A 14,857-nucleotide genomic window follows, 5' to 3' on the forward strand; every position below is an offset into this window, starting at 1 on the left:
TTTTTTTTAAGTTCAACATTCTTTTATTCATTTTTTTCTTTTATTCAATTTAAAATGGTTTTGTTTTCACTTTAAGCTGATCCCATTTTGACTCCATCAAGGTCTTTCCTGCTGCTATATCTGCAAGTTTAAAAAAAATATTATCAAATTTGAACATTCACAATTTCAAAATCGGCTCTCTGTTTAGAAAAGTGGAATATCTATGTCAGTTTATTTGCTTTTTATATACAAATTTTAAAAACCGCTAATAAATAAATGAATTTTGTCATGTAAGAATTCCCTATGCACTGTTACGTTTTTTATTGACAAGCAGCCTTTTAACATGTAAATTCATCATTTCAGTGGGTTTTTAGGCTTTCTGCATCATAACATTGTTGTCATCATTTTCTTGGATCGTGATCTTGATAAAAATGATGATTGAGCCTAAACATTGAATACATAAACACATCTAAATTCTATTTGAGAGCAAAACCTTTACTTTAATGTCTTCTGCAGCAGTGAAAAGACCACATCCTGCAAATCTGCCTCTTGATTCGCTGTAAAGCCCATCTGTAGTGATTTCATCAGCTGTACTCGTTTTACCTCTCTACATGTTAGACATAAGGCTTAGATCCTTCAAAAGCATGCCACTTTTCCCCTCGCAAAGCAGAAAAGGGCGCAGACTGTCATAAAAGACTTAAAAAGCAGAGAGCTTCTCTCTGTAGTCCCCAGTCACAAGAGGATGGAAGTGAGACAGAGAGATGATGATCATCATCATCATCAGATGGTGCCCATTTTTGGGGCTCAGCTGGCTGAGTTTGTCTGCTGGGATCGTCACCTGGTGCTGCATCATCTTCTACGCACGCAAACCCACCATAGGAGGGCACTGCAGGTTTAGCACATTCTAGCTGTGATGAGTGCAACGTTGACGGCCCCCAAAACAATATTTGTAGATTTTGAAACAAGTAAAAGATCTAGATTGAACAGATTTAAACGATTCTCCAAATGAAAAAATGCAAACAACAAAGAGGAAAGTATCAAAATTAGTAAAAATGTTACACAATAAAATCTTAGAAAATTTTATTAGAAAATGAGAATGAAAGTGAAGTTTAGCTAATATTTCAGCTACATGCTAGCTTTTTTTCCCCCTATTTTGGCATCTATTTTAGGCTAATTTTGAGCTTAGTTAGTATTTAGCAACATGCTAGCTTTTCTTGACCTGATTGGTATCTGTTTTTTTCTGGTATTTTCTATAGGGTATGGAATTAAACAAATTACCTTTTGGGGGCTAATTTAGCATCTGCCAAGGTTTTTAATAAGCTAGTTTGGCATTTACTGAGGTTTTCCAAGTTAATTTAGAGTTTGGCTAATATTTAACCATATTTTAGCTGTTTTGGTCAAGTTGGCATTCAGATTTTTTTAAACTTGCTTCACAACTTTTTCGGGTACTTCTGGTTTTTCTGCATCTTATGGTTTTTCTACAGTTAATTAAAATTTGCAGCAGTACAGTGGGAAAGCTCTTCTGCAGCTTTACACTTATAGCTAAAAAAATGTTTGCACATTAGCATCAGCAATTTCTTTAACTTTTTTCCTTTAAATGAACTTCCACTTTTTCTGCTAAAAGTTATGCAGTTAAGCATTTAAAGCAACCTCCATCAGCAATTCTACAAGCAAACGTATTTCTGCAGGAAATGCAACTTTTGTAGTTTGTTGTAAATCCAGCATAAAGGCTATAGTGCAAAGTAATTCAGAAGCAAACCAGGGTAAGTATGCAGTACTATGCAGCAGGAAAATGCCACCACTCCCCTGTTGCCACTTCTCATTTCTTTCCTTTTATAGGTGTAATGAAGAAGAGCAAATACACTTCTGCCTCTGTCTTACTGTCTCTAGCTCCCCTCCATCTCTTGTTTCTCCATTTCTCTGCCACCTTATCGATCCTTTGATGCAATCATGCTCTTGAGGCTACATGGATCTCTTTCTGAGGACATGGTAGCATGTTTAATCAGAGACAAAATTCAATGCATGTCCTGCATAGGAGCAGAATTTGTAATATTTAAATAAAATATGTGGTTAAATTCTGTTTTTGAGTTGTAAATTAAGATTTATTGTAGTACTATAGGAGTATGTCTTTTTTTTTTACATAGTTCTGACCAGGGATGTGACAAATGTGATTAAAATATGTATATATTTTCTCAAATATTTATTATTTTCCTACTAATCTACAGGACTTGGAAATGAGTCTTTGTAAACCAGAAGTGTGTATTGGCGAGAGTATGTCGATACGATATATATCGCGATACACGTGACAAATTGTGATACGTATCACAATCACAAGCAGTACCAGAGACAATATTTGCGTACAAAATGTGCTGCAATTTTGTGTGCGCATCAAAAGGCAAACCAGTTGAACTTTGACCATTAAGGGACTCTGTTTTGGTAGTGACGAGTGGGTAGCATCCTTCTCAAAATACTGAAGTGCCAACTGTTTGAAAGTTGATCATGGAGGTGAAATTAATGAAAGCAGTTTTTATGCAGTTAGAATTATAAGACACCAAGCTTTTCATATATTTGCTACTGACAGCATTTCAAAAGAAGAAGCTGAGAATCTGTTTGTTCTCCTCAGGAGCCTTAATATTTTTTACTGATATGCATCAAAACAATATTATTCTTGTTGCTTTTTTTTTCTTTCTTTTCTCAGAATGATGTGGAACAGCAAGTCAACAAACTGGATTAAAGGGACACAGAAGTACCGCTGAAAGAGCCATTGTTCAAAAGCAACTCTTGACAGTGGATGGTAAAAAGTGCCGTTTAAAAAATGAGGACTGATCTCATGAGCCCAGACATGGTGACATATTTACCAATATTTTGTAGAGATATTCAAAATTAATAAACCTGATCTCTCAAGTTCACCCGTCTCTCCCATGCAAAGTAAAAGAGATATATAGTCAATGCTTCCATGAAGCAATGAGACTTGATGATAGCTTCTCTGACATGCAACATCAGCATCTGGTTTATTAACACATTTTTGGACGAGCATCAAAACCTGTTACAGATGCAAATTTTATGTTTAAATCAACTAAATGCAGCATTAAACCATGCTTGATGGATGTCTAGAAGTGTCGGACTATTCTCCTAAAAAAGCAACTTATAGAGTGACTTCTACCCCGGAGCAACTTATACCCCGGAGCAACTTATACTCCGGAGCGACTTATACTCCAGAGCAACTTATATTCCAGGGCAATTTATACTCCAGAGCAATTTATACTCCTGGGCAACTTATACTCCAGAGCAATTTATACTCCTGGGCAACTTATACTCCAGGGCAACTAATACTCCAGAGCGACTTATACTCTGGAGCAACTTGTACTCTGGAGCAACTCATACTCCTGAACAATTTACACTATGGAGCAGTTTATACTCCAGAGCAACTTGTACTCCAGAGGAACTTATACTGCAGTGCGACATATACTCCAGAGCAACTCATACTCCGGAGCAACTTATACTGCAGAGCGACTCATACTCTGGAGTGACTTTTACTCTGGAGAGACTCATACTCCAAAGCGACTTATATTCCTGAGCGACTTGAACTGCGGAGCGATTTATACTCCAGAGCGACTTATACTCCTGAGCGATTTATACTCCAGAGCGACTTATACTCCGGACCAATTTATAGTCCAGGGCAACTTATACTGCAGAGCGACTAATACTCAAGAACGATTTATACTCCTAAGTTACTCATACTTCCAAACGACTTACATTCTGGAGCGACTTGTACTTCAGAGCGACTTACACTCTGGAGCGACTTACACTCCAGAGCAACTTAAACTCTGCAGCAACTTATACTGCAGAGCGACTCATACTCCAGAGCGACTTAAACTCTGGAGCGACTCATACTCCAGAGCGACTCATACTCCAGAGCGACTTAAACTCTGGAGCGACTCATACTCCAGAGCGACTCATACTCCAGAGCGAATTAAACTCTGGAGCAACTCATACTTCAGAGCGACTTAAACTCTGGAGCGACTTATACTCCGGAGCAATTTGTACTCCGGAGCGACTTGTACTCCAGTGCAACTTATAGCTCGACCTATTCTCCGAAGCAACTTATACTCCAGCGCAATTTATAGAGGGACTTATATTCCAGAGTGACTTATACTACTGAGTGATTTATACTCCAGAGCTATTTATAGAGTGACTTATATTCCAGATAAATTTATACTCTAGAGCAATTTATAGAGTGACTTATACTCCAGAGGGACTTATAGTCTAGAATATGTGGTAAATGGTTTGTTTTTATTATTGAAAATAAAAAAATAAAGTTTTATAATTTATTACTAAAATCCTTATATTTATAAAAGGAAGGAAAATGATGCAAGGCCAGCATGGATATTTTTAAACTGCAAGATACATTTACAAAAAGTAGAGGAGAAAAAAAATAAAATAAAATAAAACCAAGAGTGATGAAAAATACACTCAGTCATTCACCAAAAGCTGAAAAACAGAAGGATGTAGAAGGAGAGCTAACTGGGGAAATGCAGCCCTTCCAGGAGTGTTGCTGCAACCTGACACCTCACTGCAGATACAGTATGCTGGATGAAAAAATACTGCACTGCTGTAAGGAGGAGGCTATTTTCAAACTGCAGGGCACCTCCTGCCCCCTCTCCCCTCCCTCATTCAGAGGATAGTTTTCATTGATAGAGTCACTGGCGAGGAGTTCTCTGATACTTTGATTTTTGAAATTCAGCAGTGTTATTTATTTGACTAATAATCAATTCAGTGTATTTTATTATATATCTGCTGGTTTTGATAGAGCTATGGTAACGAGGTAATTTCCCCTTTTTAGACTCAATAACATTCTGTTCCATTCTATTCTATTCTATCCTATTCTATTCTATTCTATTCTATTCTATTCTATTAAACCAGATCTCTGCAGACCTATAAGTATCAATAACTACGTAAAAAACATTTTATTTGTTTAGTGTTGCATTGTGTCTGATATGTTCATTAACTGACAAGTCAAGTTCATAAGTTCATTTATCTGAAACAGAGGAATGGCAGATTGATGGCATCCACTTAAAACACGCATAGGTAATGCATTTACAAAAGGCAGGAAACATGCATAATGCAACAACACACAAACATCCAATACACACACACAAGCTACCACGGTTGTAGCATGCAATTTTAATCACTACTATCTCATCATTTCCAAACGATGCTCTCCATCGCATCCTCTTGCCCTTTCTCTCCTCTGTGCTTTTCTCACACCTCCTCTGTGTGGCTGCTCTGTTACTAATCCATGGTGGCACATCTCCCCGTTCAGATCTCATGCAGAGGGCCGATGCCTAGCGGCAGCTGATAATGTGCGGAGAAGTGATCAGACAATTTAGCACAGAAATAAACAGGCGGTTCGCAGATTCACTAATGATGAGTTATTTCAAGTTTTCATCTTAATACTTCAACTTGAACAGTTAGCATGTCAACATGTGTGATACTTTACTCTAAATGCCTAAAATTCTAAATTAAAAGAAGAAAAAGCATGCAGGGTGACATTTTTTAACGATGGGGTTGTGAAAGGTTGGCAAATCAGAACAGCAGAGTGTAAGGCCAGTACAAATAAAATGATCAAAAATTCGGATTTTAAACAGCTTTATACTTGCTATTTTTATTCAATTAAAAATATTGGATTTTGACTTCTTTGAACCAGCAGGTACTTCCTGTTCGGAATCAAAGATGGGCGGGGTTTCATATACTGTCAATGGTTTCAATCCACTCTCTACTTAACATTCTAACCTTCCTGTAGAAGACGGCTTATGGATATTACATTTTAGATGTTGCAAATATGAGTGTGTTATTTTTATGCCATATCTCAGCACATATCAGTGAAAGGTGGTTTTTGCGTCAGATTTAAAGCATTTGGGAGCTTTAACGTTTTACACATCGTCGTGTTATGCTTTGATGTAGTGTATAAGAGAAAGGTGGTTTACCCTCTCTGGGTGGGTGGAGTGTTCCTGCCTCAGGTGGAGGAGTTTAAATATCTTGGGGTCTTGTTCACGAGTGAGGGAAGATCGGAGGGTGAGATCGACAGGCGGATTGGAGCGGCCTCCGCCATTTTGCGATTGCTGCACAGGTGTGCTGTGGTGAAGAGGGGGCTGAGCCAGAAAGCAAAGCTCTAAATTCACCGGTTGATCTTCGTTCCTGTACTCATCTACGGTCATGAGCCCTGGGTCATGACCAAAATAATGAGATCCCGACTACAAGCGGCTGAAATGAGTTTCCTCCGGAGGTTGCCTGGACGCTCCCTTAGAGATAGGGTGAGAAGTTTGGTTATCTCGGAGTAGAGCCGCTTCTCCTCCGCATTGAGAGGAGCCAGTTGAGGTGGCTCAGGCATCTTTTCTGAATGCCTCCTGGACTCCTCCCTAGAGAGGCATGTCCCACTGGGCGGAGGCCCCGGGGAAGACCTAGGACACACTGGAGAGACTACGTTTCTCGACTGGCCTGGGAACGCCTCGGGGTCCCCCTAGAGGAGCTGGAGGAAGTGGCCGGGGAGAGGAAAGTCTGGGGATCATTGCTTAGACTGCTGCCCCCACGACCCGCTCCCGGATGAGCAGAAGAAGATTGATGGATGTTTGTAGAGTGTTTTTAATTGCACCTGTTCTAAATGCATGTCATGCATTATTTTTGCTAAGACTACGGTCACACATCCCAAAATGATACTGCGCAACAACCTGAATGCAAGTTTTTCAGCAAATCGGTGGTTGCATGCCGGCGTTTGTCATTGGGAGATGGAAGTCCCATTTTTACACACCATGCGGCAGTCAAGTTTTTTTTATTTTTAAGAAAAAGCTAAAATTTTAGCTTTTAGTTTTTTTTTTTTTAAAAAAAGCTAAAATTTTGAGGCGACCAAACGATTTTACTCTAAAAGTTGGCATCGTTCAGTGGCTACCAAAGCACTTTTCAAGGTTGTGCTATGGCAGTCCAGTATCAGACAGGATAACACCATTACAGCTGGGCGACCACAGGATGGTGGCAGCCGGAACCACCTGCTGGCAGGACTTTTGACTGGATGATGTGGAAATGTCCCCGGACGTCGGTCGCCCTTATCAAGTGCCACCAGCCGCTAGCCACCCAGTAGCCCAGGGGCCATTCTAAACGCCTAATAGCTGTTGTCTATATTCATAACCACGCCTACGATTTAAAAAAAAAATCGTGAGGCAGCATTAAATCTGGAAGATTCTGCAGATGTCTCCCATCTCATGATGGTCGGTGTATCTCTGACTTAAGACAAACGGAGGTCTCTTACTAGAGAACTATGGAAGCCCAAACTGTTCTTAATTAAATAAATAAATACAACATTATTTAATCAAGCAAAACTCCAATAAAAGTCTTTTTAATAAATAATTGACCATTTTATTATGAAATAATTTCATTAAAATTTAAATGGATCATTTTATTATGAAATACGTGTCATTTTTACTTTAAAACATAATTTTTATGTTAAAAACATTTCATAATAAAAAATATATATCCTAATATTTTTTTTTTTCATGTTGGATATTATTATAATCGTGGGTTTTTTTTGTAGAAACTTTTATTTCAAAATTACTGTTTTCCAAAGTGTCCTTTTTATTTCGCAATGCTGTTTTTCAGAACGACGTATTTATTTCATGATGAGCTTTTTCCGAATACTAACTCTGTCTGTCAATCACTGAAAGTGGGTGGGATCTAAACGTTCATTGGCTGATCCTCTGAAATCGACTTGTATGCCTAGACTCCTGCTTTACTGTGTGTCGCACCGTACCCACACAGTAACGCAGACAATCACCAAGATGACATATTTCGGTGACATCCGTGTAGCTTTGCTGAGCTTAGCGGATCAAATAGAAACAGGCGATCTGTCAGCACACGCTATTTTGAGACGTTTGGACGACATTTTTGAAATGATCGGTTTGGTACACGCGGCAGAAGAGCACGGTAACATCCACGACTATTTACGACGCTGAAGTTGGCTTCACGCCGCCATGTGTGCGGGAACGCACGCGGCGGGGTGGGAGTGCGCTGAGCTCAATTCGGCAATCGGCGGTGGTCCATTTAAATTTTAATGAAATTATTTCATAATAAAATGGTCAATTATTTATTGAAAAGACTTTTATTGGAGTGTTGCTTGATTAAATAATGTTGTATTTATTTATTTAATTAAGAACAGTTTGGGCTTCCATAGAGAACAGATGATCTACAACCTTATAGAATCTCATGTAAGCTGTTTTTTAACTGAAATAGAGTCCAATGCCAATCCTCAAGAATTTTTTCAACTGCTGTCTCAAAGTTACAAGAAAGGCAGCTGTTGTATCCAGTTTTTTCTGCAGCAATAGATTTAATTATCTGACCTTCTCCTCTTGTGGCTCTTGTGCTGCATGTCAATGGCAAACACTAATCAGTGTCACCTTCAGCAGTATAATAAAAAGCTTTGCAAGCCCCTTTAGTGCTTCCTTCCTTCTCTCATCATATCACCTCCATCGCCCCTGACATTACATTATATTACTTTTCCATTCATCTCTAGTATGCGTTTTAGCTGATGCACTCTCCTTGCATCTGTTTTGTGTCTGTGTTTTTGGCCTTTTCAACACTTATGTCTACTTTGCTTCCCTGCCCTTGCCTTCCTGCTCTTACACTTATCTCCTCTTTTGCCCTCACTCATGTCTGCTCTTGTTTCCTGTCAATCTTCCAACGTCCTGCTATCTTGGCGCCCTTCAGTTAACTGTAAAACCTACAGTGTGTATAAAGGAACCCCATCCGTTCATTTTCTATACTCCAGTACTGTCATACAAAGGTAGGGTACACCTGGACAGTTTGTATGTCTATCCCAACGCATAGACGCATAGAATGACTCTTCCTACAAATGTGTTTTTGTTTCTAGTCGTGTAGCATTCACTTTGTCAGTGAAGCACTTAAAGAACTCAACTCATCATCAGTTGCTGACATTGGTTGCTTATAACTGCAAGTTGAGATCCAGTACATAATGCCTGTGTCACTTGCACTCTTTCAGGGGTTGACGCATACAGGTGATTCAGGTTTTTGGATTTTGTTGACAGGAGGGGCCCATTTGTCAATCTTCTTTGTTCTTCGTCTTCTTTTCCTTTGGGCTTTTCCCTTCAGGGGTCGCCACAGCGAATCAGTTTCCTCCATCTAAGCCTGTCTTCAGCATCCTCCACTCTAACACCAGCCACCTTCATGTCTTCATTCACTGCATCCATAAACCTCCTCTTTGGTCTTCCTCTAGACCTCTTTCCTAGCAGCTCTAGACTCAGCATCCTTCTACCAATATATTCACTGTCTCTCCTCTGAACATGTCCAAACCATCTCAGTCTGGAGGGGCCCATTTGTCAATATCCAATTCAAATTCCTCATTGGTAGTGGTGTAATGGATCACAAAACTTACAGTTCGGATCGTGTCTCATGTAATCTCAAGGAATTACTATTGAAAAAGCAGCAGCGTCAACATTAAGGATTGTAAATAACACAATGTGGTCTGAGCAAAATTTTATTGTATAATTTTATTTCTCTTTTTTGTGTGACCAGTCGTATTTGTAAGAGTGTGTACTTGAATGACTACTTAACTTTGGTCTGTAAACAGTGATATGGTTGTAGTTAGATTATTGTAAAATTGTATTATGTAATCAGTTGTTTGTGGAAAAGTTTAATGTGCGAGAGGGTATTTGAATGATTGTTTACATTTATATTAAAGTTTGTATTGTATTGATTGTTACGTTTTTGGGGACTACAGATGGAAAGTAGCTTCGGCTATAATCTGGTGTGAAGCATCTTTAATGTTTTTGCACGCTGTTCCTGTCAAATAAGGTACTAAATAAGAAATAATAGGAAAGGTTTTTGACGGAAGCTCCACCCACACGCGGCGGTAGCTTCAGTTCAACAGACTTTTGGATAACCGTAAAGCATCAACTTTAGTGTTTGTTAAAACAAAGATGATGTACATGAATTTGATGCGAAATGAATTCAATGTGAACATTGAACAGTTTAACAGATTTAATTTTCAACACGGGTTCAATGGCAGTGTGTCTTATACACATAGAGCCGAAAAACTGATTTAAAAATGTGTGTAGCGACGTGTAAATACAAGTTTTGAAAGCGGAAGCCTTAGATGAACTTTTCCCTGAAAGTGGCTACTTGAACGCATGTTGCAGAGGGACGTATGAACGTAGCATTGGTAACAACACATGAGCAGCAAAGAACGGCTCTATGTTTTTAAATTTGAACATTTAAGTTTTTACCTGGGCAGTTTTTGATTGCATTTGTCTTTAGGATAACAAATTACATGATTGAGATAAAAAAAAAAAAAATCACCAATTATTTCCAGTAATCAGTATCTGTAATTGGTATTGAATATTTCATACAATTGTGTTTGTTTAGAAAGTAACTCAGACTAGAAGTTATACAAAAGCAAAACAAAGTCAAAAATGCAAATATGGTTTAATAATTTAATGTCACTCACAATCTGATCCAGAAAAACAAAACAAAAAAAAACAACAGTTGGATGTAATTTCCCGTCCAACTTGGATTTCTCTGTCCTAGGTTGATTATTTTAACTAGGAATTCAAAAAGAAACCAGAGTATCGTATAAAAATATTTAAGTTTTGTCAACTTACTTTGAGATTTTTTTTTACACAGAACAGCAGTTGAATGTGGTTAAAAGCTATTTATAAACTATGTTGTTTCATTAAATGTAATTATTTAAATGTGTGGATTTTAAAAGCACCCCATGCTCAGTAAAGCACTTTACTTCAAGTCATCAATCCGCCCTTTGCAGAGAATGGAGGCTGTGAGATGCTCACACAGTCGGGCAAATCACTAAGACTGTGTGAGGTCTGGGTACCCTTCTTTTGTTCTCTCCCTCCGATCCTTCTTCCCTCCAGAGGTGGTCGATGAGATGAGGCCCAGGTGGGTGGTGGTTATCCCATAATGGCCTAGTTTGCTTTGAAAAGACATTGATCTCAGCTCACGCTGCACATGTGGCTAACAAAAAAAAGAGCCTCGAAGCTCATCCTAGCCCTGCTCGTGCTGCATGGAGAGAGCTGCAGGTTTCATTGTTCTTCATTCTACCAATAAATACTTCATGAGCCTTTCTATTTGTCATAACACATCATTGCTTGCTTCGCTGTGAATGCGATTACTCCTGATTTACATGTTCTACGTTTTGGTACACAACACGAAAGAGCGGCACATGCAGTGGGGCAAAAAAAAAAGTATTTGGCAGTCACCGTTTGGCAAGTCGTCCCACTTGGAATTGGAACTGAGGATTGGTTTATTTCAAGTAATCCAAACAAAAGAAAACAAACAAGCATATTTATATGTACAGTATGTAACAGCTAGTCCATTACCATCGTTGATCTATGACACCAGACAACTGTAGGGTGTAAGATGATGGCAGGGAAAGCATATAGTACATGGAGCAACACAACTAAGTGCCTGGAATAATCTACAGGAACATGTGTGCAGAATGTGGACTGGAAACCCCTATGTCAAAATGGAAAAGTGGTGGAGAATGAGAGAGCAAAGATCCTGTGAGATACCAGATACTGACAGACAGGATGGTAATAGAGAACCAACCGGACATTGTGGTGGATAAAGAACAGAGGAAAGCAGTTATAGTGGATGTGTAAATACCAGGAGATGGTAACATCAAGAAGAAGTAACATGAGAAACTGGAGAAATACCAGGGACTCGGAGGAATTGGAGAAATCTTTGAAGGTGAAGGTGACAGCGGTTCCCGTGGTAATTGGATCAATCGGGCCAGTAATCCCCAAACCGGAGGAGTGGCTACAGCAGATCTCTGGGAGAACCTAAAGCTACATTCACACCGCCTTTGGCAATGCATGTTCAAGTGAAGACTTCCATTGAGAGGTCTATGTAAACACACGTAGATGTCCATTTTGGATTTCTGTCTTCAAAACTCTCATGTTCAAGCGTAGCTACACAGGTTTCTAGGACTATGTTCAGGTTCTACAGACAAAACCTGCATCCATTGCACGCACGTTAAAAAGTTCAAAACCAGGTCAAACTTTGACCAATCAGAGACTTGGACTTGGTACTGACAAATAGATAGCTTCTCTTTTAATTCACAGAAGTCCCAACTGTTCCAAATAAATAATTGCAGTTTGTGTCCAACCGGAATTCTATGACTCTAAGTTTTTCATACATCAGAATAGAACTGGAGCAATATTCACAAGATTTGCACCGCTTTGACATTTCCCACCAAGCCTCTTCCAACTGTGGGCTAGTAAACTCTAGCTAAAGAAGAAGAAGCCCCTCCCAACTCGTCCAGTGTGAGCATCATATTCAAAGCAAGGGTTCAAGAATGAGCCTTTTACTGCGTACAAGAATGCTGGTCACATGCCTAGTGTGAACGTAGCATCAGATATCTCAGTCCAGAAAAGTACAGTGCTAGGAACAGTAAAGATACTGCACAGGACCCTTAAGGTCCCAGGACTCTGGTAGAGGACCTGAGCTTGAGTGAAAAGGGAATTTTATCAGACTTAGTTAAAGATCTTTTAAAGAACTTTTCTTTTTAGACAATGCTATCCACAATTTTTTCTATTATAACAAAATTTTGCTAAACCTTATCCCAACCTTAAATAAATCAAATGTTGAATAATTTGTTTAAAGTAAGCTCAAAAATTCCATCCGGACTAAACCGTAGTTGAAAGAAAGCTTGAAAAAGAAAGTTCTTCATGCAAGTCTGATTCTTGGCCATTGGCACCTTTTTGACAAGCTTGCTTTTCTGCTTTTTACGTGCACTCTCAGGGGATGTCATCAGGCTCAATGAAGGAAAAAAAAAGAAGGAGACAAAGAATAGAGTAAGACACATTGAATAAATCCCGTCCACAAATAACACTATTTTACCTTTGAAACGTTTCGCTGAGGAATGAATAACAGCAGTGATCTGGCTGGACAGCGAAGGTGAGATTTTTTATTTATTTTTTTTAAATTCAGACACTTTTTAAAAAAAGGCAAAGAGAAGTGCAGAGAAAAGTGAACTTTAAGTGAAAGAGAAGGAATGTGAGAAAACCGCATACCGTTGGGAGCACAACAGAGTGCCTCAGCAAGAGCAGATCCAGGTAAAAGTAACATAAAAAAACAGTGAGGGGAAAAGGCTGAGGGGCAGCACAAGAAGGATCAGATGGAAACAAGTACTGATACTGTAATTAATCACCCTCTTTTAAAATAAATTTTGTCTCTTAATATTTCAAGAGCTGAAAACCCTAGAACGGTACATGATATATACATACATATATATATATATATAAAACGTATTAACGCATGCATTTAATTCAAAAGAATTAACACATTAATATATATTAATGCTGACTAATTACACTCTGTTAAGCAACTGTCTTCTCCCGCTTCAGGGTTTCACAACCTACGTTAATTTCTGATAATGCTGACTTTGTTAGATACTATCACTCTTATAACATGGTCACTTACAAAATAAATAAATATTCAATAATTTTTTATTACTTTGTTCTTGTTATTTTTTAGGTTTGGATCACTTTTTCACAAAACGTGGACTACTTGATAGGTAATATATATCTTGTCACAGTAACCTGACAACATTACGCTGACCCTGCACCGAATGCGACTGCAGCGTTGAAAAAAGGGATGGATATATGTATATATATGCATATATAGTGCAGAAACACAAAGTTTTTTTTTTTTGGGTAATACTGCAGACATAAAAGTGTTTAGAGTTCTGCTTATCCTGCTTTTGATGTGTTTTGTACTCACAAATTACAACTCTGACTTAATGTTTTATAAATGTAAACATTTCAGCCAATAACGGAATAAAGGGAAACATTTGTTTTCTGGCCTGTTTTTGTAAAAAAGTTGCAAATCGTCATGTAAAATATACCTCGTAAAACATTCTGATTAATCGGGATTAATCATAACCCAAAAGTGTGATTTGTCTGATTAATTCTTTCATTGATTGACATCACAATATACTGTATACTGTATATATATATATATATATATATATATATATGAATAAATGCACGTATCTGCATGTATATACACATATCTATCTATCTATCCATCTATTTTTTTTAGTCATGAACCGGAAGTCATATAACTGAAAACAATCCGAGAATATGTGAAACCGCGAACAAAAAAATGCAAATTAGCAGGGTATATATATATATATCTTTTTCTTTATTCACATATATTTCTTTAACCAAATTTATATGAATAAAGAAATACTCAGAAATAAAGAATGTCCTCTGTAATCAAAAAATGCCTGTTGCCGCACCAACAGTCCCGCCCCATACCACATAGAGATATTTCTAAAAACTACTGCCCATCTGCAGAAACTATGTTCTAAAATACAACACAAGTGTTTTGATTTTGGGTAAAAACCATAGACTGTATATAAAATAACTGGACAGAGCAAGCCCCCCTACGTCCGTGTTCCATATAGGAAGTACCACTGGGTTGCAAAAAGGCCAAAGTCTCATTGACTTACATTGGGAAACAGACAGTTATTTGTCAGTCAGTCAGTTTATATGTCAGAATAATCATTCTTCCTCTGCTGCTTTCTGCTTAACTTCTTTTTTCTAATCCTAATTTATTTTTAAGATTTTTTTCCATTATCACAAGTTATTAGAGTTATAAATTGACCAATCAGATGGCTCAATAAGCGTTTATGGGTCTGACGTCGACCGTCTGGGGGGTTAGAGTGACAGATGACGGGTAGCCAATGGGAGCAGACTTCATCAATGAGTCCGTGAAGACCTTTTAACACCTACTTTACAATTCAATAATGTACCAATCATTGTCCTACTGTTGTTTTCCTCAATGGAATGTACCG

At 38.2% G+C, this 14,857-nt stretch overlaps 1 protein-coding gene and 1 long non-coding RNA gene across 2 annotated transcripts in view; one reads left to right on the forward strand and one right to left on the reverse strand.

The window, feature by feature from the left end:
• The window catches only part of LOC112161694, a 14,689-nt gene extending 9,837 nt beyond the window's left edge, over nt 1–4,852 (forward strand). Inside the window, exon 3 of the long non-coding RNA XR_002921937.2 lies at nt 2,678–4,852. This is a non-coding gene — a long non-coding RNA (uncharacterized LOC112161694). The remainder of the gene's footprint in view (nt 1–2,677) is intronic.
• gabbr2 (gamma-aminobutyric acid (GABA) B receptor, 2) overlaps nt 1–14,857 on the reverse strand; it is a 199,458-nt gene that overhangs the window by 29,540 nt on the left and 155,061 nt on the right. The window lies entirely within an intron of this gene.

This window comes from Oryzias melastigma, linkage group LG11 (assembly GCF_002922805.2).
Source record: "Oryzias melastigma strain HK-1 linkage group LG11, ASM292280v2, whole genome shotgun sequence".
Lineage (NCBI taxonomy): Eukaryota > Metazoa > Chordata > Actinopteri > Beloniformes > Adrianichthyidae > Oryzias > Oryzias melastigma.